This window comes from Nuphar pumila, chromosome 3 (genome assembly GCF_984573655.1).
Source record: "Nuphar pumila chromosome 3, dmNupPumi1.hap1.1, whole genome shotgun sequence".
Taxonomy (NCBI): Eukaryota; Viridiplantae; Streptophyta; class Magnoliopsida; order Nymphaeales; family Nymphaeaceae; genus Nuphar; species Nuphar pumila.
This window is the reverse complement of record NC_143251.1, coordinates 127,150,944-127,175,160: the sequence shown is the minus strand read 5'-3', so window position 1 is coordinate 127,175,160 and position 24,217 is coordinate 127,150,944. Positions and strand designations below refer to the sequence as shown.

At 40.6% G+C, this 24,217-nt stretch overlaps 1 protein-coding gene across 3 annotated transcripts in view; it reads left to right on the top strand.

The window, feature by feature from the left end:
* The window catches only part of LOC149843695 (rho GTPase-activating protein 7-like), a 71,999-nt gene that overhangs the window by 4,168 nt on the left and 43,614 nt on the right, over positions 1 to 24,217 (top strand). The window lies entirely within an intron of this gene.

Below are 24,217 nucleotides of genomic sequence, written 5' to 3'. Positions count from 1 at the left end.
CTTAACATGTATATAATTTTTTAATCCAAATTACTTTTAAGATAATTCCAATTATTATTGATGAGAAACAAGCACTTGCTTGTTTTCTACTATTTTAGAGACTAACTACCTACCAGAGATTATTTATGTTCATCTACCTGCCTGGGAATGTCTTCCATTGCTGGTTTATATTTCCAGATATCTTGCATATTTTGTTGTTTTTCAGATTTAGTTGGACTGATCTATAGGTTGAATGTCTCTGGTGTATATGCTACTCCTAGCCTATGAATTTTCCAGGCACTTGCTGAATTTATATTCACCTTAATTGCTCCTTGACTTTTGCTTCAATGCTTTATACCACAAGTTCAACCTTCTTTTCAAATTTTTCATAACTACCATGGTAGGATGAGCAAATATTTTGCAGATATATTATAGATGTTCCAGACCGAGCCTTGAGAATGGGGCATGTGCAGTGCGGAACTCTACTGAGTGGAAAATGTATCGAGCGTAGGAACGTGCAGTATGCGTTGGCTTGATCGGTGACGTGCGGTGATAGCATGACACACGCTAGGCAACAATATTGTCGTTAGTGCATCAGTGTGTGGCGGCACGGACGTGGAGCATTGTTTGGTTAAGCAGTACCTGCGAATCAAAGGATGTTGCCTTTGGAGATTTGGTTAAGGACCTCTCGACTTGGAGGAATTTTTTATGCGTAGCGTTTGGACGCACGGGGGTGCACGTGGATTAGGGCTAATTCTCCCAGGGATCACCTTAGGTGATTCCAACCGAGTATGGTGACTCGAGGCTAGGCGAGTGAATGCCTAGGCGCCGACGAATGAGTCTGGGTGGTGCTCTTCGTTATGGTGTTCAATCATCAATTGGTCTTCAGACTGGGGGCCACAAGATCTTGTTTCTTCAGTGGGGAGGTTTTGTTGTAGCGTGCACATGGAGTTGCAATACACTCCATGGCACACAATGCTAAAGCAAGCTTGTGCCATTTTCGGAAGTGATAGTTGGTATGGGACGACTATGCACGAAGTGACATGAACCATATAAAATACGCATTTGGAGATGTGCTTGATCAACTTTCGTTAGGCAACTGCGCACGAGGTGGTCCGCAGGGCCAATAAAATGATTCGGTACATGGAAAAGTGTTGGTGTGCAGCTTTTAGCCGTTAGGCTGGCTTGACTAGGCAGTCTGGTGCATCGCGGTTTTGCGAAAAATTCTATGCTCGTGACAAATTGGCATTATAGCAGAAAAATTCACGGTGACCTTGTTGTTCAGTGAGTGGAACACTGAATAGGACAACGATGGTTTATCCTGGTTACGCAAATTTACACAGCTGAAGTGTTGTTGACCGAGTACAAAATCAAGATGTTGGTAAGGTGGTATGTGTTATCTTGTCGATGGTAAGCAGAAGTGTAAGGTTATTGTTCAGTTAGCTAAGTGAACGTGGATAAGCCAAAGATTCCTACCAGTTGTGTGTTAGGCTCGCAGGTGGAGCGTGACGTTTGCCTTGTGTACGCAGATAATACACGTTTGATTCAGCTGGATGGATTTACACATTTGGGTATGGAAGACTCAATTGAACTTCTATATTTATTAGAATATGGATCCAATAGAGGATCCATATCATCCACAACCATTCATGTGTTTTATATTCTAATGTAATATTTATTACTAATACAGGGTGCTTTCATCCATGTAAAAAGAATTGTAACCCTATTAAGTCTAATGATGGATTATCGCAACCATTAAGAAAAGAAAATAGAGGCTGTCGATTCCCAAGAAGGCTCTATTCTTTCTCCTTACTCTTTCTTGATTTCTTTAATAGAGCACGTCAACTAATTAGCAGTTTTATCATGGTATCAGAGCAGTGGAACTTTTGGGCATAAAAAAAAAGTCTTCCTCAGTGACGTGAAAAGTCATCTTCTCCTTGCCGTCAACAGGTCACATTTCTCTCTTCTTCTTCCTGTTTCTTTTCGATAGGTCACGATCTGTCTCCTGACAACTTCTCCTTCTTCTTCTATCTTCGTCTACTAAAAGTTTACCATTCATATCGCAGATCTAAATCGCATTCAGATCTGCTGTGTGTCTTCAACAGATCTGAAATAAAATTCAGATAAGCTGTCGTTAGCTGTCGTTCTCCTTTCTTCAGATCTGCTGCAGCTATAAAAAAATATCTGTCATTCTCTGTCTTTCCTTTTAACACTAAAATAAGTTTTATGTCTCTGCGTCTTTTAAATCTTCTATTTTTCTTCTGACTAAGCCCTACAATCAACAACTGAATCTCTGTTCTCCTTCACCCGCTGACTATGATGTGTAGGTTATCTCACGTTTTCTTCTTTATTCTGGTCCTATTGTCAATCTAAAATCGGTCATGTCGATCTTGCTTCATTGATTCAATTTCAGATTTTTCTTCAAAGTCATTGTTCTTGTTCTTAATTCCTCTTAACTTCAAATATAAAGTTTCCAAGGTCTGTAAATGGATACTTCTACCAACTCTAGTCTTTCTTCCAATTTCTTGGGGCAACTAGTTTCTGAAAAACTAAATACAAACAACTATCTAACTTGGAAAAGACAGATTACTCCTTTCATTCGAAGTCAAGATCTTTCAGGTCACTTGGATGGCTCAACTCTAGCGCCTCCAGAGTTTATCACACAAGAAGCAAAAGAGGAAGGAGGATTGCCAAACATCGTTCACAACCCTGCATTTGTTGCTTGGATGAAGCACGATCAAGCCCTCGTCGCGTACATCACTTCCATATTATCACAAGAAGTATTAGTCTCTATTCCTGATGATTGCACAACTAAAGTATTGTAGGAGACTCTAGCTCAGACCTACTCTCAAATATCAGAGGCTAAGGTGTTATTTCTCAAGCGTGAATTTCAACTTTTAAAAAAGGGGTCGATGACCATTATTGAATTTTTAAATCAAGTCAAAAGCATCACAGATCAATTAACAATTGTCGGTTATCCAGTGTCAGATAAAGAAAAAGTGCAGCAGACGCTGAGTGCCCTAGGATCAGAGTTTCATGTTCTTATCACTTCTTTATTGTGCTTGCCTATGTTGCCCAATTTTGAGGATTTACGTGCTAAACTGTTCCAGTACGAGATGTCTTTGAAAAAGTATGTCAGATGCTTCAACAGGGCAATCATCTACGCATAATGTTCTTGTCACAGGCATGACTGCTGATCGTGCACGAGGAGATCCCTCCTATAGAGGGGCATGGCAGAGGCAGAGAAGCACAAATCCAGGGTGGGCGTGGGTTGCTGCCTATACCAAATTTCACTGTCGGCCTTTCAAAGAGTGTTCCCACATGCTACCGGTGCAACAAACGTGGTCACATCAAAGGTAACAACTGTTGGTTCAACCCCCAAAATCGTAATAGAATGCAAAACCATAGAAATGTTGCTACATCAGGAACTGCAGGTACCTTTCGGGTCAGTGATGATGCTAAGGATCTTCTCTTGTTTACAGTGGCCAACTTGAACTTGAAACAGAATGATGATGGAATATGGTATGTAGACTCTGGGGAAGCAGCTCATGTCACTAGCAATGCAGGTAAGTTCTCTATTTTGACCCCATATTTTGGTAAATCTAATATTGTAACTAGAGATGAGACTCACCACCCTATTTTGAACGTAAGCAACGTTCTCATCTTTTTGTCTGAGTTTTCATCCATTCCTTTATCTAATGTTGTCCATGCACCAAATATAAAGAAAAACATTGTCTCTGTTTCTAAGCTTGTTGACTCTACCAATTCATCTGTGGAATTTACTTCTACTTCTATCTTTGTCTAGGATCTTCAAACGAAGGAGACGTTCGCTAAAGAAGAGCGATGTGGAAACATGTATATCTTCAATGAAGATCCAACCTTCAATGTCCTGAAGCCAAAGTCCAATCATGTCTCTAAAAGCGTTCTAAGTATATACAAATGTAATAAGCCAGATCTTTGGCATTCCCGTCTTGGTCATTGTAGTCAAGTCTTTATTGAAAAATTAGTGTCCAATGGTTTTCTTTCAAAGTCTGTTTCACCTTCATTACTGAAGGACAAAATGTGTCCCAGTTGTCAGGTCTGCAAAAATCATGTACTTTTCATCAAATAAATAAAAGAGCTTCCATGCCTTTTGAAATAATATGTTTTGATGTTTGGAGCCCAACCCCCAATCCTTCCTCTTCTGGAAGTAAATACTATGTATCTTTTATTGACAGTTTCTCTCGCTTTACTTGGATATTCTTTATGAAACATAAATCAAAAGTTTTTCTTATTTTTCGTCACTTTTATGTCTACGTTAAAACTTAATTCTCTCAAAATATTCAAATTCTCCAGTGTGATGGAGGTGGTGAGTATTCCTCCTAAGAATTTTTAGATTTCCTCCAAGATAATGGGCTACATCGTAGAGTTTCTTGCCCGTACACCTTACAACAAAATGGATTTGCTGAACGTAAACATAGACATATTGTGGAAAGTGCAATGAGTATTATGCATGGTTGTAACTTGCCTTTTAATCTTTGGACAAAAGCTTTTCATACTGCTACTCATGTGATAAATCGTCTTCCTATGCCTATTCTTGAAAATTAGTCTCCCTATTATGTTATCTTTGGTGTACATCCTGATTATGATGAGTTACGAGTTTTTGGATGCACATGTTATGTACACATCGATAAATCCATGAGAACTAAATTTCAGGACAAAGCCTCTATATGTCAATTTGTAGGTTATGCAGATGAACATTATTATGGGTAGGGGTGGGCATCGGGCAGGTCGAACCCAGGCCCATTTAGAGCTCGGCCCATCGGGTTTTAAGTGTGGCTCAGCGTGGTTCTTAATGAGCTCGGTTTTGAAGAGCAGCCCATGACCCGACCCATTGGTCCAATGGGCCAATGTTTAGCAGGTCAGTCCAGCCCTGCCCTGCCCAAGGCCCCAAACGAAGACTGGTCACATGGATGCCGTCAAACGTATTATTCGTTATCTAAAAGGCACGGTGGGTGATGGACTCACATATATACAATCTTCATGGGGGACACCAAAACATGACATATTGCCCTATACAGATGTAGACTGAGCAGGGGATCCAGATGAGAGGAGGTCTGTTTCAGGATAATGTGTTTTTATTGGGAGAAATCTTGTCTCATGGAGTCGCAGAAAACAGAAGGCAGTGGCAAAATCTAGCACAGAGGCATAGTATAGATCTATGGCAGCTACCACAGTGATGGGAGAGAATATCTCAAGTTTGATACTTATATGTGATAATAAAAGTGCTATACGAATTGCGTCCAATCCTATTCATCACAGTCGGACTAAGCACATTGAGATTGACCAACACTTTATCAGACAAAAGATAGCAGACGAAGAAATTGAATAGTTTATGTGTCTTTAGAAGACCAAGTTGCTGATATGTTCACAAAAGGTCTCACAAGTAACCGTTTTTGGTATCTGAAGAACAAGTTGCACATGGTTCGCTCCCATGCACAACTTGAGGGAGGGTATTAGAATATGGTTCAGATATGGATCCAATAGAGGATCCATATCATCCACAACCATTCACGTGTTTTATATGTTTTATATTCTAATGTAATATGTATTACTAATATAGGGCACTTTCGTCCATGTAAAAATAATTGTAACCCTATTAAGTCTAATGATGGATTACCCATTAAGAAAAGAAAATAGAGGCTGCTGATTCCCAAGAAGGCTCTATTATTTCTCCTTGCTCTTTCTTGATTTCTTCAATAGAGCACATCAACTAATCAATAGTTTTATCAATATTCTCTCTCAAGATTGTGGGTTAGCGGAGCACTCATCTTGAGCATAATGCTCGTTGTTTTGGTCTCTTGAGTTGGCAGTTTCTCTGTTGATTGTCTGCACAAAAAAAATTGTTGTTTGTGGCTCATCGGTTTGGTTCTGGCGGGAATATTTTGTTGGTTCCGGATGAGAGTTGCAACGTTGGGCCGTATTACCCCTTGTGTGGATGAGTGTCCAGGAAGATGCTTTGAAGGACCACTTTGGGGTGATACGCAAGTAGGTGTCCTTTACTTGAGGACTAGTTTTGACCATTGCAAAACTGCAAGTTGATGCCTCAAGGAATTTGGTATCCCTACGACATGCGTTGGTGGTCGTCCTTCTCTGTGAGGACCACGAAGGGCTTGGAATTGCCTTTGTTGTGGTCGAAAGGCACTCCAACCATGAGCATGAAGATGATAAGTTTGTCTAAGTGATTGGAGGCACGTTAAGGAATGAGATTTGGTGTGTTAAAGGTTGTGACGATAGTGGATGGAAACCAGAACAAGTTGAGTAGAGTAAAGAAAAGAAGTAGACCAAAAATAAGTGAAAAGGAAAACTAATATATCAGTTAAGGTTGCGTTCTTACTTGCACCGGCATTATCGAGGACGATAATGGTGGGTGGTGGAGAATGTCTCGGATCGAGCCTTCAGAATGGGGCATGTGTAGTACAAAACTCTACTAAGTGAAAAATGCATCGAGTGTAGAAATGTGCAGTATGCATTGGCTTGATTGGTGATGTGCGGTGATAGCATGACACATGATAGGCAGTACTATCGTTGTTAGTGCATCAGTGTGTGGCGGTATAGACTTGGAGTGTTGTTTGGTTAAGTAGTGCCAGCGGATCAGAGAATATTGCCTTTGGAGATTTGGTTAAGGACTTCTCGACTTGGAGAAGTTTTCCACACGTAGCGTTTGGACACATGGGGGTGCATGTGGGTTAGGGCTAATTATCCCAGGGATCACCTTAGGTGATTCCAGCCGAGTATGGTGATTCGGTGTTAGGCAAGTGAATGCCTTGGTGCCGACGAATGAGTCTGGGTGATGTTCTTCGTTATGGTGTTCAATCATCAACTTGTCTTCGGACTGGGGGCCACAACGTCTTGTTCCTTCAGTGGGAAGGTTTTGCTGTAGTGTGCGCATGGAATCACAATACGCTCTATGGCACGCAAGACTAAGGCAAGGCTGTGCTCTTTTCATAAGTGATAGCCGGTATGGGACGATTATGTACGAAGTGACATGGATCAGATAAAATACACATTTGGAGATGCTCTTGATCAGTTTCTGTTAGGTAGTTGCGCACGAGGTGGTGTGCAGGGCCAATGAAATGATTCGACACATGAAAACGTATTGATGCACGGCCTTTGACCGTTAGGTTGGCCAGACTGGGCAGTCTGGCACGTCGCGGGTTTGTGAAAAATTCTATGCCCATGACACTAGAAATGAACAATAATAATTGGGATATTGGAAGTTCTGTTACTATACAATTGTTGATTTTGTTTCCCTTAGATAAAAAAAAATTGAAAATGATTGTCTCTTTAACATCATAATAACCAGTATCGGTCTCAGTTATTTCTCAGCAGTGTAAAGAATAATAAAAAAGATAAAAATAAAAGGTTTTAATAGTGTTTTCCTACAAAAATTTAAAGAAACAATTTAAAAGGTTCTTAAAAAATAATGAATCAGAAAAAATATGTACTTAATATATAAGAGAAAATTTTCAAAAATATCATCTTATTTTGTGATACTATAAGTCTATCACAATATTAACATTATACCTATGTATTGGCGATATGTTGGAAAATATCATGTCATTTTGACGTTTTTATATGCTATTATGAAAAAACATATTAATGTTCCAATATTTTTGAACTATCGGCAAAATTGGTCTATGATTAAAGTCCTCTATTGCTTTTTGACCTAAAATTTATTGCAGTGGCTGAAGTATACATTTATTTGCTTCTTGTTCATCTAGGAGAAAAGCAAATAAGAAATTCTCATGTTTGTGTAAAGATTCCCTTGAAGATCGTGCCCTGCAACACATGGAAGAAAGAGAGAAAGAAAAAAAGGATGAAAGAGAGATGTGAAAAGAGAAGGGATCATGCCCTCTTTGGGATGCCCCTTAGTATATATATGCATGTGATGTGCCAATTACAAGAATACCCTTACAAACAATTAAATAAGACTACACATGGACTTTTAACTTAATGGACTGAAATACCCTTCATATACAATACAAACCGAGAACTACTATCTCTAACAGCCCTTACATGGATTATCGATGACCATGAACAATTTTCTTTTCAAGAACCAATGTCTCATGGAAACCAAAGGTTTCTTGAATAGATCGGCCACCTGGCCTTCCCCTCGAACAAATAACAGATAAAATTCCTTATTCTCAACCTTTTCACGAACAAAGTGCTGATCTATTTCAACGTGTTTCATTTTTCCATGTTGAATGGGATTAGTCCTTATGGCAATCACGCTTCGGTTATCGCAAAATAATAAAGATTTTGAAATTTTCTGAGAGAGTCATAAACAAGTATCTTATCCATAACACTTCAGCCTTAACAGACGCCATAGTTCTATATTCCGCCTCCATGCTAGAACAAGCGATGGTCTTTTGCTTTCTGTTAGACCACAAAATGAGGTGATCTTCCAAGAAAACTGCATAAAGGAGGCTGTCATTGATTAAAACCATCACTGTAAGTTGCTGGTCTAGGTCCTCTAACGCTGCCAGGTTAAAGAGAATGGGGAACAAATTGGCGAGACCGAACCAGATATTGCATGGTAGGTGGCCTATAAGTAGGAACATACCGCCAATAACGGTTTGAACATGTATGTCTTTTCTTTCCACACATATGACATTATGTTTTGTTGACCATCATTATTCTGACTAGGAGTAGGGAGCAAACCAGCATTCCTATTATCATAGTTCTCACACTCATGTCCTCTTCCACATGGAGTGTTGGCAACCATTCATGTGAGTTATTACGTGGATCCTCTCTCTTAGGGGCCATATTGAACATAGCCTTGAACTCCAGAAGCATCGATCATAGATTATCAAAGTTCGGTTTTGGATCACAACCCATATACATAGCAATGAACATATTGTACTCATCCGATAATCCTCTCAGGGTTTGAGAACAAATGACTTCATCAGATATAGGCTCCCTATGGCTACAAGTTGGTCCACAATGACTACAATCTTATTTAGATACTCAAGCTCACTTAGATTAACTCTCTTCAGGGCACCAAATTCTGATTTGGGATGATATACCTTGGGTGTGGAAATATGGTCAAACCAACTGTGAAGAATATCCCATAACTCTTTGGTTGCAACTCCATAAGGAATGTGAAGTAGAACCTGTTGGGAAAGGGTTGCTGTGATGAACGCAACGACTGCTTGATCGTTCTTGCGCCAAGCTATGTATTCTAGGTTTTTGACCAGAATGACATCCATCAAATTTATCTTCAACTGCCTCTTTTTCCCCTTAGCGACTTCCTTGGTTTTGGACACAAATTTCGAAGGGACAGACTCAGATCCATCGAAGTGCCCCATCAAATCATGGCTATTGATAAATGGGATAATCTGTTTTTTTCAGGTAACGAAATTGGTCTCATCCAATTTTTCAGTGGCCAACTGACTCAGGAAAGAATAGTTGATGGGATTGGGCAAAGCCATAACAGAATAGATGAAAAGAAGAAACAAAACACAAATAAAAAGAATACTAATCTGAGGAAAACAAGGAGAAAAGTAGATTCAGGTCGACCCAACAGTCTGCAGAGATGCTGACATCAGCAAGAAACAACCATTTTTTTTTGTGTTGCAGGAAAATAATCAGAAACCTATATATCACTTCTTTTTTTTCGAATAGACAATGTAGAAGCAAAATCAATCCCCTTTGTTTCCTTTTTTTTATAGGTGATGAAAACAGTATTTTCTTGTGCATGAAAGAGATCAAATCTGACTCTGTAGATCAGATATTAAGGAAATTAGATTTGATTCTGTAGTTCAGATCTATAAAGAACACTTTGTTAGGGCATGAAAGGGATCAGATCTGAATTTATGAATTGATAAAACAGTTTGAACAAAAACAACCTTAAACACAATATCAACTATCAGAATATATTGAAAGGAGAAAGAAGAAGAAAAATAAGAGGTAGAGATAAGAAAGAGGAAGACAATAAATAAAAAGAGATAAGAAAGAAATAGGAAGAGATAAGAATTGATAGCCAAGATTCGCCAAGGAATTACCTGCGACCTGCTCTGATACCATGTGAAGATTCTTAAATGGGCTGAGGGGTCGCTGCCGTAATTGATATCCTGCACAAAAAACAGAAAAAGGGAGAGGGAGAGAGAGAGAGAGAGAGAGAGAGAGAGAGAGAGAGAGAGAGAGCTGCGCAAAGGCTAGGGCTGCTCTGAATATTTCAACGCACAGCCACCAAGCCCTAAACATTTCATATAAACAAATTACAATGGCTATATAACATAAATGCCATTAATGAAAACCCTACGCACGTTAACAGCATCGTGCGTATGGATCTGGATCCAGACCCATACGCATGTTCTATTTTAACACCCTCCCTCAAGTTGTACGTGGTCTTGGAGCATGTACAACTTGCCTTTTAACAACCAAAATTGATGTCCTGTTAACCCTTTGGTAAACAAGTCTGGTACTTGGTCTTCTGTTCGAACATGACGTAGTTCTATCTCTTTCATCTCGACTTTCTGCCGTATAAAGTGTTGATCAATCTCAATATGTTTTGTTCTGCTATGCTGAATGGGGTTACATGCAATATTTATTGCGCTTTGATTGTCGCATAGAAGAGATGATCGAATAATTGTCTCCCCAAGATCACTTAATAAGTGCCTAATCCATGTAACTTCTGCTGTGCCTGTAGTTATCGACCTGTATTCTGCTTCTGTACTCGATCGTGCCACTGCTTTTTGCTTTCTACTGCTCGAAGACACTAAATTATGTCCAATGTACACACAATATCCAGAGACGGACCGTCTCTCATCTGGATCTCCTGCCCAATCTGCATCTGTGTAAGTGATGAGTTCATGGCCTTGATGTAGGTTATTATTCTTGCGATAAACAAGTCCGTCTCCTATAGTTCTCTTTAAATAACGTTGAATGCGCTTCACGGCTTCCATATGACCTTCCGTTGGAGCATGCATAAATTGCAATACCTGATTGACGACATAAACTATATCAGGTCTAGTAAAGGTCAAATATTGCAGCATCCCTACAATACTTCTATACGTTGTAGGATTGACACAAAGGTGGCCATCTTCAGAGCTCAGCCTTTGATGTAATACACTCGGAGTGGCGACTGGTTTGCAATTGGTCATCCCGACCTTTTCCAGAAGGTCAAGTGTATACTTTTGTTGCATGAGTGTCAATGTGTCTCTTTGTCTGTCAACCTCTACACTAAGGAAGTATCTCAACTCCCCCAAATCTTTCATCTTGAAAGCTTTCATCAAAAACCGCTTTACTTCTTGCACATGATTATCTGAATTCTCAGTGATCACAATATCATCAACATATATAAGAAGAAGTATGACGGTGCCCGACTTCTGGTAAATAAAAAGCGAGTGATCCATAGAGCATCTTCTAAAACCATAGCCTTGAATTTGCATGGAGAAACTTTCAAACCAAGAGCGAGACACCTGTTTCAACCCATATAGAGACTTCCTTAACTTGCACACCCAGGTAGTAGGATCTTTCTCGGCATACCCAGGAGGCTGTTCCATATATAATTTCTCCTTCAAAACCCCATGCAAGAATGCATTTTTAACATCCATCTGACTAAGCTTCCATCCTCGGTCGACTGCCAAAGATATGATGACACGAATTGTGCCCATTTTGACTACCAGACTAAAAGTTTCATCGTAATCTTCACCATACTGTTGCGTGAATCCCCGAGCAACAAGCCGTGCCTTATATCTGTCAATACTTCCTTCGGGCTTAGGGAGACAATTTTCCAAATAAAGTATAATACGAAGATTTTCGATCCAGAAATGTCATAGGGAGACCGTTTATGATATGAACAGATGTGTGAAAGGCTTCTGTTCAAAGACTGATGGGCACCTTGCTGTCATGTAGCATACTCATCGCACTTTCAACAATATGTCAGTGTTTTCTCTCCGCAACCCCATTTTGTTGAGGAGTATTGTAAAACCCAAAAATTTTATAAAATTATTCAAGTGGGCCTAGATCCATATTTCGGATCTAGGACCCATAAAGGGGGTAATTAGGGTTATTTGGTTTAAATCTTGAATTAATAATAATAATAACACTAAATAAATAAAATTTTTAAGTTTTAAAATTTGTCCAAGGATCCACAGTGGATCCATATTATTTTGGGGGCCGGGTTACAGGTCCCGGGTTTGGACCCGAGCCCCACCCCATGTCAACCCTTTGAAGAGAAAAGGGCAACCCGATAAGGGTTGCCTGAAACTCCCGTAACAAAAAAGGAAAGGGGGGAAGGGGGGGTTACGCAGGGCGTAACCGACCTCCCCCCATCTCGGCGTGAAGGGGGGGATGGGTCTTGCCCGATAAGAGGGAGTGGAGAGGGGACCCTCTTCACTCAGCCTCGTCTCTCCCCTATCTCTCCCCGTCTCTCTCTCGCTCGCTCGGTGCGCACACGCCGGAGGAAAGAAGGTCGCCGGAGAGCTGCGACAACCAACATCCATCAAAGCCCTCCAGCGAGCTCCCTGTCACGACTGCAGCAAGGTGCAACCCCCAGCCGACCCTTCTCTTGCAGCTACGATAGCCTCCGATCTCCGGAAATCTTCATTAAGGTACGGTTCTTCTTCGAACCTGGGTGAGGAATCGAACAGGGGTTCGATTCCATACGTTGATTTGGGGGTTTTCCTGATAAACCCTAAATACCCAAATCAAATTGATTTGGGGGTTTTCTTAATATGCCCTAAATCTTGAAATCGGAACAGTTTGGGGGTCTTTCCTTCCCTTAATTAAGTCATTATCTGGAGAACAGTAATCGTATATGCTTATGAAAAAAAAAGGGAATGTTGTTTCATGTTGCTGGCCACCAGTGTATTGGTAGGAGGCGACAGGCCCAGCCGACCCAGTCGGCTGGGTGCTGTGTTAGCAGGGCCCCAGCCGACCCAGCCGGCTGGGTGCTCTACTTCTTTTGGACCGGGCCATAGCAGGCCCAGCCGACCCAGTCGGCTGGGTGCTGGCCTGTGACTCGTATGATTCAAAAAAAAAAATAATATGTATGCTGTGTACGTTAAATCCATAGGGGCTGAGTTTATTTTTAATTTAGGTTGAAGGCTTAGATTAAGTTGCTGCATAAAAAAAAAAAAATTTGGGCATCACGAGCTCTTATGCAAGATTTGTTAGGGGTGCATTGTGCATGTTGTTCTACGAACATGAGGGAGTTTCAACAATTGTACATGGTTTATGCATCCTATTGATTAGATCAAAGTGTGTTTTCAGTATTTCACAAGCTTATTCTTTTTCTTATATTGCGTAGTTTAAGTAACTGTTCTCTAGTGGTGTCCTGGAACAATTACTTTTTGGCTATTACATTCATTTTAAAGGCTGAACCTACTATGCAAATGAAGTTTGCGTTTGACTGTATGAAGTCGATGTGTTTTAAATAGTTCTCTGTGCTTTTTAAAACTTAGCAGGATTAACTTTATTGTAATAATTTACTTATTATGGTAGACTGAGATGCGGATGCTTAGATGGATGTGTGGAAATACAATAAAAGATAAGATTCGGAACGAAGAGATACGTAAGAAGGTAGGTGTTGCACCCATTGAAAATAAGATGCGAGAGAATCGTTTACGGTGGTTTGGACATATTCGGCGAAGGCCTAATGATGCTCCAGTTAGAAGGTTGGAGAAATGGGAAAATATATTAGTTAAAAGAGGTCGGGGTAGGCCTAGGAAGACTTGGATGGAGATGATAGGAAAGGATATGAATGCTTTGAACCTCACCGAGGACATGGCGTTGGATAGAAATGATTGGAGGAAAAGGATTCATGTGGAAGACCCAAAATGAATTTCTTTTTTGGTTCATATTGCTGACCCCAATTGTTTTGGGATGAAGGCGTAGTTGTTGTTGTTGTTGTATGGTAGACTGTCCTGAAGAAGTCCAACTTAGGTTGCCTTCTTGGGTTTTGACACCAGTATATCCTGAACCAGATATCCTTTAGTATAACTGGAACTCTGACCGGGAAAAATACCTGTTAGGTGCCCACCTTCCATGGGCTATTCTAGTGCTGAACAGAAAATAAAATCCCTGTTATAAAACTGTATGTGTGTGCGTGGGTTGTTTTGACGCAGAATTGGTGAGGGTAATCAACTTGAATACGTGTTGGTATACAGGCATTAAGCTAAATATGGTGGTTAAAGTTAGCGTTATCCATAATACTGATTTCATTCATGCATAATAGCTGAAGACATTGCTTATGCTTGAGATTTTTCCTATGTTCCTGCAACATATGTACATAGGTGGTTTGGTTAATCAGATTTATCATTTAAATTATGAGTGAGTCCCTATGAATGTACCTGTAATCATGGATTCTGAAAAAAATCAAATTGCTCATGATAGTCGGTTCTTATGTGTTTCCCCCATGCTTTCCTTTTGGTATAGATCCTCAGCGGTATGTGAACAAAATTTTGATGAAAGCTTATGTTGTGTCAGCATAATCAGTGGATTTGGTTGGACGACCCACTCCAGCTGATCCAGTCGGCTGGGATGGTTGAAAGGCTCAGTCGATTGGACTAAATTGACTATTTAGTTAGGAGGATAGGGGTCCGGGATTAGTAAGCCCGACCACCTTCCCTAGCATGTGCAGAAATTTACATATTTTGCCCGGTGAATATGTAAAATGTTATATTAGCATCTCATTGTACTGTTTGTGCAATCATGAATGGGATCATAGATTGGTTATTGATATTTTTGTGAGCACGTATGCTTGATGAGAATGTGTAATGTATGTGCATACTGACACACTCAAAAGAGGTGTGCATTGGTGAACACACACATATTGAAATTGCATATGAATGAATTATGACATGCATATGTTTGGGTTTATTATTTCATATGTGCATATGCTTTTGGCACTTTGGCTTAGTGTTATAAATAAAACACTACTTTTGTTTTGTGATGTGATGCATTGATGGCCTGGTTGGACCATCATCGGCCTGGAGAGCCGTGGGTTTGGTTTGCTTTCACATAGGTTTTAAATACATTACTTGAACCACATAAGATGGTTTGGCACTATACTACACTGTTCTAGTGGTTTATACGGGCTGGAGTTCCGAATGGGTCCCCGCAAGGGAGGATGCGGGTTTTCACTTTTCTTTTGCATATGGTGTTGCAAACTTAGAGAATGAACTTTAAATAAAAATAATGAATAAGAACAGTGTAATATACATTATGGGATATCTCATCTGGAGTATGAGAATCTTAGATATCCGATCTTGGGGAGACTGTGAGGATACAAAAAACTCCGTGTGCGTTGTTGCCCCTGAACTCGATATTGAGGTTCTTCTCCTGGCCACGGTTTTAGGGAGAACCCGCCACTTTACCCGGGAGTGGTGTGTTAGTCACAGCTGTGAGTTTATGGTACCAAGGAAGTGACACTTGTGGGCGTGGGGTGTCCCTTGTGTCCCCGACATTTGATGTGGAGGTCTAATGTTCCGATGGATGATGTTGTTTCTTGATATCGGTCGAGGGCTAAGTTGAAACCTAGTAATAAAATACAAATTGAGTGTTAAGCTATCCTGGGAACCTACTTGACCTCGGGGTTGGTACCCGTTTGGTGTATCCGCGGGCCACGGTAATTAAAAAAGAGGAACTTAAAGATGTGTGCATTTAATAGGGCATGCATATGGAAAGATGTAACTTAAATGAAAGATAACAGAAGAAATCATGCATTGCACATAATCATGCATTTTTCTGTTATGCATTAGATCATGCATGGTTGGATCATTCTTGATATCATGACATCATTTGGTGGTAGCATATGATTTGTTTGGTGAAATCATGCTGAAAGGTTTGATTATTTTAGTTATTGATACATGACACTGCTTTACTGTTCTTGATTGATGAGTATATGCAATTATTGGTAGTTATGGATATTTAAATGTTGCAAATTTTATATATGTACTCACTCAAATCACTGTATGAAATCTTATCCATGTTCTTTCTCTCACCTGGTTTCTTTAGAAGTAACTGTGCTCAGAATTTCGGTTCTGACACCCTACTTTGTTGGTTTTTCACAGGAATTGGTGGACAGTGAAGTTGGACATGCATCTGGGGATGGATGAGTTATACTTGGGCTTGTCAGTTTCAGTAGAGGACATAATGGCTCTTTCTTTTGTCTTTCAGTTCTTTTAAATTCTGCAATTGTTACTTTATTTCAGTTGAAGAAAACCTTGTCTTTGAAATTTTCTTACTCATTAATAAAAGAGTTTTAGTTGGTTGATATGGATGATAATTGCAACTTCGTTTGTGGTGGATGGGCTATCCAATGGAAAGTGGAACTGTGAGGACCCCAGATCTCTGGGAAGTTTTCCGCAACTCTTAGAAAAAAAAATATTCCGCATTTTTAAAGGGTATGGATTGGGGTCGTTACAGGTTTGGTATCAGAGCCACCACAAAGACTTGCAATTTTATCATCTTTGGAGTATTAAATTTTTATTTTGGTATATGAGTCCTGTCCTAAAGCGTCGACAAGTGTGACTCGTCCTCCAGAGCAGTCCTCTTCACTGGTAAGATTATTTAATACTTTTACTTTAAGTATGTGAATTTTGTGTGATTGATTGAAATTATAGTTTAATATTCTATTGGTATGATTACGTGAACGATTATGGTTCGTAATCAACCCTAAGGGGGTCGGATAAGTAAGAGTCTAATTTGTAGAAAGGATGTACGTTGTAGATGTCGCATTATACACGCAGAGGTGCTTCGTCCTCTACTGCTGCTCCCGTAGACTGGCAGGAGCAAAGGGATTTCATGATGGAAGCCATCCACACCTTGACGGAGACTATGACGGCTCAGGCGACACAGACAGCGCAGGCGCTGCAAGCGGCCCAGAACCTTCAGGCGGCACAAGCTGCACAAACGGCGCAAGCGGCACAGGCTGCCCAGGCAGCTGCACAAGCAGCAGCTCGGGATCCTCCTGTCAATATTGCTCCAAACGCGGGTGGCGTTTCCTTCGAAAAGTTCCTGAAGTTGGACCCGCCTTCCTTTTCAGGAGAGGCAAACCCAGAGGCAGCGGAGCACTGGGTTGAGGAATTGGAACGGGTGTTCGACGTCCTGTCTGTTCTTGAGGACAGGAAGACATCTTTTGGCACGTACCGTCTGAAGGGCGATGCCAAGAAGTGGTGGGACACCCTGCGGAGAGTTAAGTTCGCCGATTGGGACGAGATCCCCTGGGAGACGTTCAGGGAAGAGTTTCTAGACACGTATTTCCCCGTTTACGCCGAGGAACAGATGCAACGGGAGTTCCTTGATCTGACTCAGGGAACCATGAGTCTGGTAGATTACACTACCAAGTTCCGAAACCTCGAGAGGTACTGTCCGAACCTCTTCAGAAATGAGAAGGCAAGAGCGTCGAAGTTCGTGCACGAACTAAAGGATGGATTACGAGCTCGCGTACTGTCCGGTCGGCCTCCTACCTTGGCCGATGCGATTGAGTCAGCCACTGTTCTGACCAAGGACTGGGAGAGGTCTAGGAACGTATCACCAAAGCGAGGCACAAATGGAGGTGATGCTTCGGGCGGAAAGAGGAAGGATCCACCTACAAGCGGAAAAACTCAGGGTGGCAAGAAGCAGCGGACTTATAATGGGCAACCGCAAGAGAAGGCCCCGCCAACATGTCGTAGGTGCGGCAAGAGCCATCCACTAGGTTTTTGCCCGTTGTTCAAGGGAAATTGCTATCACTGTCAACAACCAGGCCACATTACTCCTTTTTGTCCGGACAAGCCAGCAACTCAAGTAGGACAACAACCACTGCAACAACAACAGATACCTCAACCGCAACAGGGTCAGCGGAAGACTAATGGGAGAGTTTATGCCGTTACGACTTCTACTCAGGACGATCAGACTGATCTGGTCTAAGGTATCTTCTTAGTTGACAATCATTAGTACTCGTGTGATATTTAATTTTGGTACTACTCACATTTAGTACGTTCTAATTTCGCGGACGAAATTCTTTTAAGGGGGTAGGGATGTAAAACCCAAAAATTTTATAAAATTATTCAAGTGGGCCTAGATCCATATTTCGGATCGAGGACCCATAAAGGGGGTAATTAGGGTTATTTGGTTTAAATCTTGAATTAATAATAATAATAACACTAAATAAATAAAATTTTTAAGTTTTAAAATTTGTCCGAGGATCCACAGTGGATCCACTTGTGGATCCATATTTTTTTGGGGGTCGGGTTACGGGTCCCGGGTTCGGACCCGAGCCCCACCCCATGTCAACCCTTTTAAGAGAAAAGGGCAACCCGATAAGGGTTGCCCGAAACTCCCGTAACAAAAAAGAAAACGGGGGAAGGGGGGGTTACGCAGGGCGTAACCGACCTCCCCCCATCTCGGCGTGAAGGGGGGGAGGGGTCTTGCCCGATAAGAGGGAGTGGAGAGGGGACCCTCTTCACTCAGCCTCGTCTCTCCCCCATCTCTCCCCGTCTCTCTCTCGCTCGCTCGGTGCGCACACGCCGGAGGAAAGAAGGTCGCCGGAGAGCTGCGACAGCCAACAACCATCAAAAGCCCTCCAGCGAGCTCCCTGTCACGACTGCAGCAAGGTGTAACCCCCAGCCGGCCCTTCTCTTCCAGCTACGATAGCCTCCGATCGCCAGAAATCTTCATTAAGGTACGGTTCTTCTTCGAACCTGGGTGAGGAATCGAACAGGGGTTCGATTCCATACGTTGATTTGGGTTTTTTCCTGATAAACCCTAAATACCCAAATCAAGATGATTTGGGGGTTTTCTTAATATGCCCTAAATCTTGAAATCGGAACAGTTTGGGGGTCTTTCCTTCCCTTAATTAAGTCATTATCTGGAGAACAGTAATCGTATATGCTTATGAAAAAAAAAGGGAATGTTGTTTCATGTTGCTGGCCACCAGTGCATTGGTAGGAGGCGACAGGCCCTGCCGACCCAGTCGGCTGGGTGCTGTGTTAGCAGGGCCCCAGCCGACCCAGCCGGCTGGGTGCTCTACTTCTTTTGGACCGGGCCACAGCAGGCCCAGCCGACCCAGTCGGCTGGGTGCTGGCCTGTGACTCGTATGATTCAAAAAAAAAAAATAATATGTATGCTGTGTACGTTAAATCCATAGGGGCTGAGTTTATTTTTAATTTAGGTTGAAGGCTTAGATTAAGTTGCTGCATAAAAAAAAAAATTTGGGCATCACGAGCTCTTATGCAAGATTTGTTAGGGGTGCATTGTGCATGTTGTTTTACGAACATGAGGGAGTTTCAACAGTAGTACATGGTTTATGCATCCTATTGATTAGATCAAAGTGTGTTTTCGGTATTTCACAAGCTTATTCTTTTTCTTATATTGCGTAGTTTAAGTAACTGTTCCCTAGTGGTGTCCTAGAACAATTACTTTTTGGCTATTACATTCATTTTAAAGGCTGAACCTACTATGCAAATGAAGTTTGCGTTTGACTGTATGAAGTCGTTGTGTTTTAAATAGTTCTCTGTGCTTTTTAAAACTTAGCATGATTAACTTTATTGTAATAATTTACTTATTATGGTAGACTGTCCTGAAGAAGTCCAACTTAGGTTGCCTTCTTGGGTTTTGACACCAGTATATCCTGAACCAGATATCCTTTAGTATAACTGGAACTCTGACCGGGAAAAATACCTGTTAGGTGCCCACCTTCCATGGGCTATTCCAGTGCTGAACAAAAAATAAAATCCCTGTTATAAAACTGTATGTGTGTGCGTGGGTTGTTTTGACGCAGAATTGGTGAGGGTAATCAGCTTGAATACGTGTTGGTATACAGGCATTAAGCTAAATATGGTGGTTAAAGTTAGCGTTATCCATAATACTGATTTCATTCATGCATAATAGCTGAAGACATTGCTTATGCTTGAGATTTTTCCTATGTTCCTGCAGCATATGTACATAGCTGGTTTGGTTAATCAGATTTATCATTTAAATTATGAGTGAGTCCCTATGAATGTACCTGTAATCATGGATTCTGAAAAAAATCAAATTGCTCATGATAGTCGGTTCTTATGTGTTTCCCCCATGCTTTCCTTTTGGTATAGATCCTCAGTGGTATGCGAACAAAATTTTGATGAAAGCTTATGTTGTGTCAGCATAATCAGTGGATTTGGTTGGACGACCCACTCCAGCTGATCCAGTCGGCTGAGATGGTTGACAGGCTCAGTCGATTGGACTGAATTGACTATTTAGTTAGGAGAATAGGGGTCCGGGATTAGTAAGCCCGACCACCTTCCCTAGCATGTGCAGAAATTTACATATTTTGCCCGGTGAATATGTAAAATGTTATATTAGCATCTCATTGTACTGTTTGTGCAATCATGAATTGGATCATAGATTGGTTATTGATATTTTTGTGAGCACGTATGCTTGATAAGAATGTGTAATGTATGTGCATACTGACACACTCAAAAGAGGTGTGCATTGGTGAACACCCATATGTGATGTATGTAACACACACATATTGAAATTGCATATGAATGAATTATGACATGCATATGTTTGGGTTTATTATTTCATATGTGCATATGCTTTTGGCACTTTGGCTTAGTGTTATAAATAAAACACTACTTTTGTTTTGTGATGTGATGCATTGATGGCCTGGTTGGACCATCATCGGCCTGGAGAGCCGTGGGTTTGGTTTGCTTTCACATAGGTTTTAAATACATTACTTGAACCACATAAGATGGTTTGGCACTATACTACACTGTTCTAGTGGTTTATACGGGCTGGAGTTCCGAATGGGTCCCCGCAAGGGAGGATGCGGGTTTTCACTTTTCTTTTGCATATGGTGTTGCAAACTTAGAGAATGAACTTTAAATAAAAATAATGAATAAGAACAGTGTAATATACATTCTGGGATATCTCATCTGGAGTATGAGAATCTTAGATATCCGATCTTGGGGAGACTGTGAGGATACAAAAAACTCCGTGTGCGTTGTTGCCCCTGAACTCGATATTGAGGTTCTTCTCCTGGCCACGGTTTTAGGGAGAACCCGCCACTTTACCCGGGAGTGGTGTGTTAGTCACAGCTGTGAGTTTATGGTACCAAGGAAGTGACACTTGTGGGCGTGGGGTGTCCCTTGTGTCCCCGACATTTGATGTGGAGGTCTAATGTTCCGATGGATGATGTTGTTTCCTGATATCGGTCGAGGGCTAAGTTGGAACCTAGTAATAAAATACAAATTGAGTGTTAAGCTATCCTGGGAACCTACTTGACCTCGGGGTTTGTACCCGTTTGGTGTATCCGCGGGCCACGGTAATTAAAAAAGAGGAACTTAAAGATGTGTGCATTTAATAGGGCATGCATATGGAAAGATGTAACTTAAATGAAAGATAACAGAAGAAATCATGCATTGCACATAATCATGCATTTTTCTGTTATGCATTAGATCATGCATGGTTGGATCATTCTTGATATCATGACATCATTTGGTGGTAGCATATGATTTGTTTGGTGAAATCATGCTGAAAGGTTTGATTATTTTAGTTATTGATACATGACACTGCTTTACTGTTCTTGGTTGATGAGTATATGCAATTATTGGTAGTTATGGATATTTAAATGTTGCAAATTTTATATATGTACTCACTCAAATCACTGTATGAAATCTTATCCATGTTCTTTCTCTCACCTGGTTTCTTTAGAAGTAGCTGTGCTCAGAATTTCGGTTCTGACACCCTACTTTGTTGGTTTTTCACAGGAATTGGTGGACAGTGAAGTTGGACATGCATCTGGGGATGGATGAGTTATACTTGGGCTTGTCAGTTTCAGTAGAGGACATAATGGCTCTTTCTTTTGTCTTTCAGTTCTTTTAAATTCTGCAATTGTTACTTTATTTCAGTTGAAGAAAACCTTGTCTTTGAAATTTTCTTACTCATTAATAAAAGAGTTTTAGTTGGTTGATATGGATGATAATTGCAACTTCGTTTGTGGTGGATGGGCTATCCAATGGAAAGTGGAACTGTGAGGACCCCAGATCTCTGGGAAGTTTTCCGCAACTCTTAGAAAAAAAAAATATTCCGCATTTTTAAAGGGTATGGATTGGGGTCGTTACAAGTATGAGGACAAGAAACCTGTCGACTTATTCCTTTATCTTGAATAAAAGTAATAAACTCGTTTGATGAATACTCTCCTCCACCATCACATTGTAAATGCACAATATCACTAGAAAACTTTGTTTTGACCATAGAATGGAATTCTCGAAATACTTGGAAGACTTCATGTTTATGTTTCATGAAATATATTCAAGTATAATGGGAATAAGAATCAACAAATATAATATAGTAACAACTACCAGAGAGATAAGGAATAGGGCCGGGTCCCCAAACATCAGAACAAATAATCTCAAATGTCTTTGAAGCTCTTTTATTAATATTATGAAAAGGAAGAACATGACTTTTGCAGAGTTCACAAGATGACCATTTTTTATTCTCTGAAAGGGAACATAAACTAGACTTTGGAAGAAGACCATTAGATACGAGATTTTCAATGAAACCTCGACTACAATGTCTCATGCGACTGTGCCAGATATCTGGCTTATTACAATAAGATGAATCAAAACATTTCAATGGACTGAAGGACAAAGACTCTGAAGACGAAGAGACTGAAGAATGCTTAGATGGCTCTAACTGGAGAACTGGGACTGAGGGAATCTCCTTGAAGACGTACATGCTTCATTGTTGCTCCCCCTCAGCGAACGTCTACTTCGTTTGTAGATCCTTAACATAAACAAAGGAGGGAGTAAATTCGACTTAAGAATTCAAATCGTCAACAAGTTAAGCCACAACGACAATGTTCTTTTTAATATTAGGAGCAAAAAGGACATTAGACAAGTGAAGTGAGGATTTCGACATAAGAATATGTGCACTGCCAGTATGACTAATGGAGTGAGAAGTTCCATCTCCCGTAACTATACTACCTCTTTCAAGATAAGGCAATAAGTGAGATAACTTACCTGCATTACCCGTGACATGAGTGGCAGCACCAGAGTCAACATACCATTCTCCTTGTTCATTTTGTTTGATCGTCATCTGTGACAATGCTGATAGTAAAAGTTGTTGCACATCTGCAGATGGCGCTTTCGTGTCCACCGCAGTGCCTGACTTATTTTCAATTTTATTTGTCTTTCCTCTATTCTGCAGATTAAACCAACAATCATCTTTCACATGTCCTCTTTTGTTACATAGGAAGCAAGTGGGTACTCTCCTTTGATTCCCTGCATTAAAAACACCCGAAATATTAGGTGTAGGCAAGATACCATGACCTCCTTGCCCAAAACGTCCTCGGCCTCCTTGATGTCCTCCATTTTCTCGTCCAAGACCTACAGAAGTGTCCATATCCAAAACTGAGTGAGAACGAGCTGATTCATTTCCTTCCGCCCGTTGTCTCATACTCATCGCATGTTGAAGAAGCTTCACCTGAAGGTTATCAAAGTTGGGCAAGCAGGGAAGACGGGACAATGTTGTAGTAAACATGTCAAATTCAGGGCCCAATCCATTAAGAAGTTGTTGTACTTTATCTTTTTCTGAAATAACACTTTCAATAATGGCCAATTGGTCAATAATACTCTTCATAGTAATACTCTTCATGCGGCCTATGTATTCCATAACTGTCATTGAGCCTTTTCTCAAATTTTGAAACTCATTTTTTAAATACATAAGTCGAGCTTCTGATATTTGAGAGTATGTCTGAGACAACTTACTCCATAGATCTGCCGTAGTGCAATCATCTGAAAGAGTAACCAACACTTCTTGAGAGAGTGTTGACGTCATATAAGTAACCAAAGATTGATCTCTCTTTCTTCAGGCTGTATAATCTGGATTTTTAACAGACTTAATAATTGTGTCACCCTGCTCATCCTTGGTTTCCTGCAAAATAAGTTGTGGTGGCACAGGAATAGAACCATCCAAATGTTCATCAAGATCCTGACTCTGTATGAACAGAAGTATCTCTCTCTTCCATGTCAAGAAATTATTATGTGTAAGTTTTTTTGTAACAAGCTGATTTAAAAAGTTTGCAGAGGGGCTAGAAAAAGTCGAGTAAGAATCCATATCAATGGAGCAAGGAGTAAACAAATTTAAGAAGTTTAAGAAAGAAACCAAATTATGACACAGAAAATAAAGAAAGAAGAAGGTAGATTCACAACCTGATTCACTACAAAAATCAGAATAAAATCTGTGATACAGAGAATAGCATACTCAAGATATTCAAGATTGT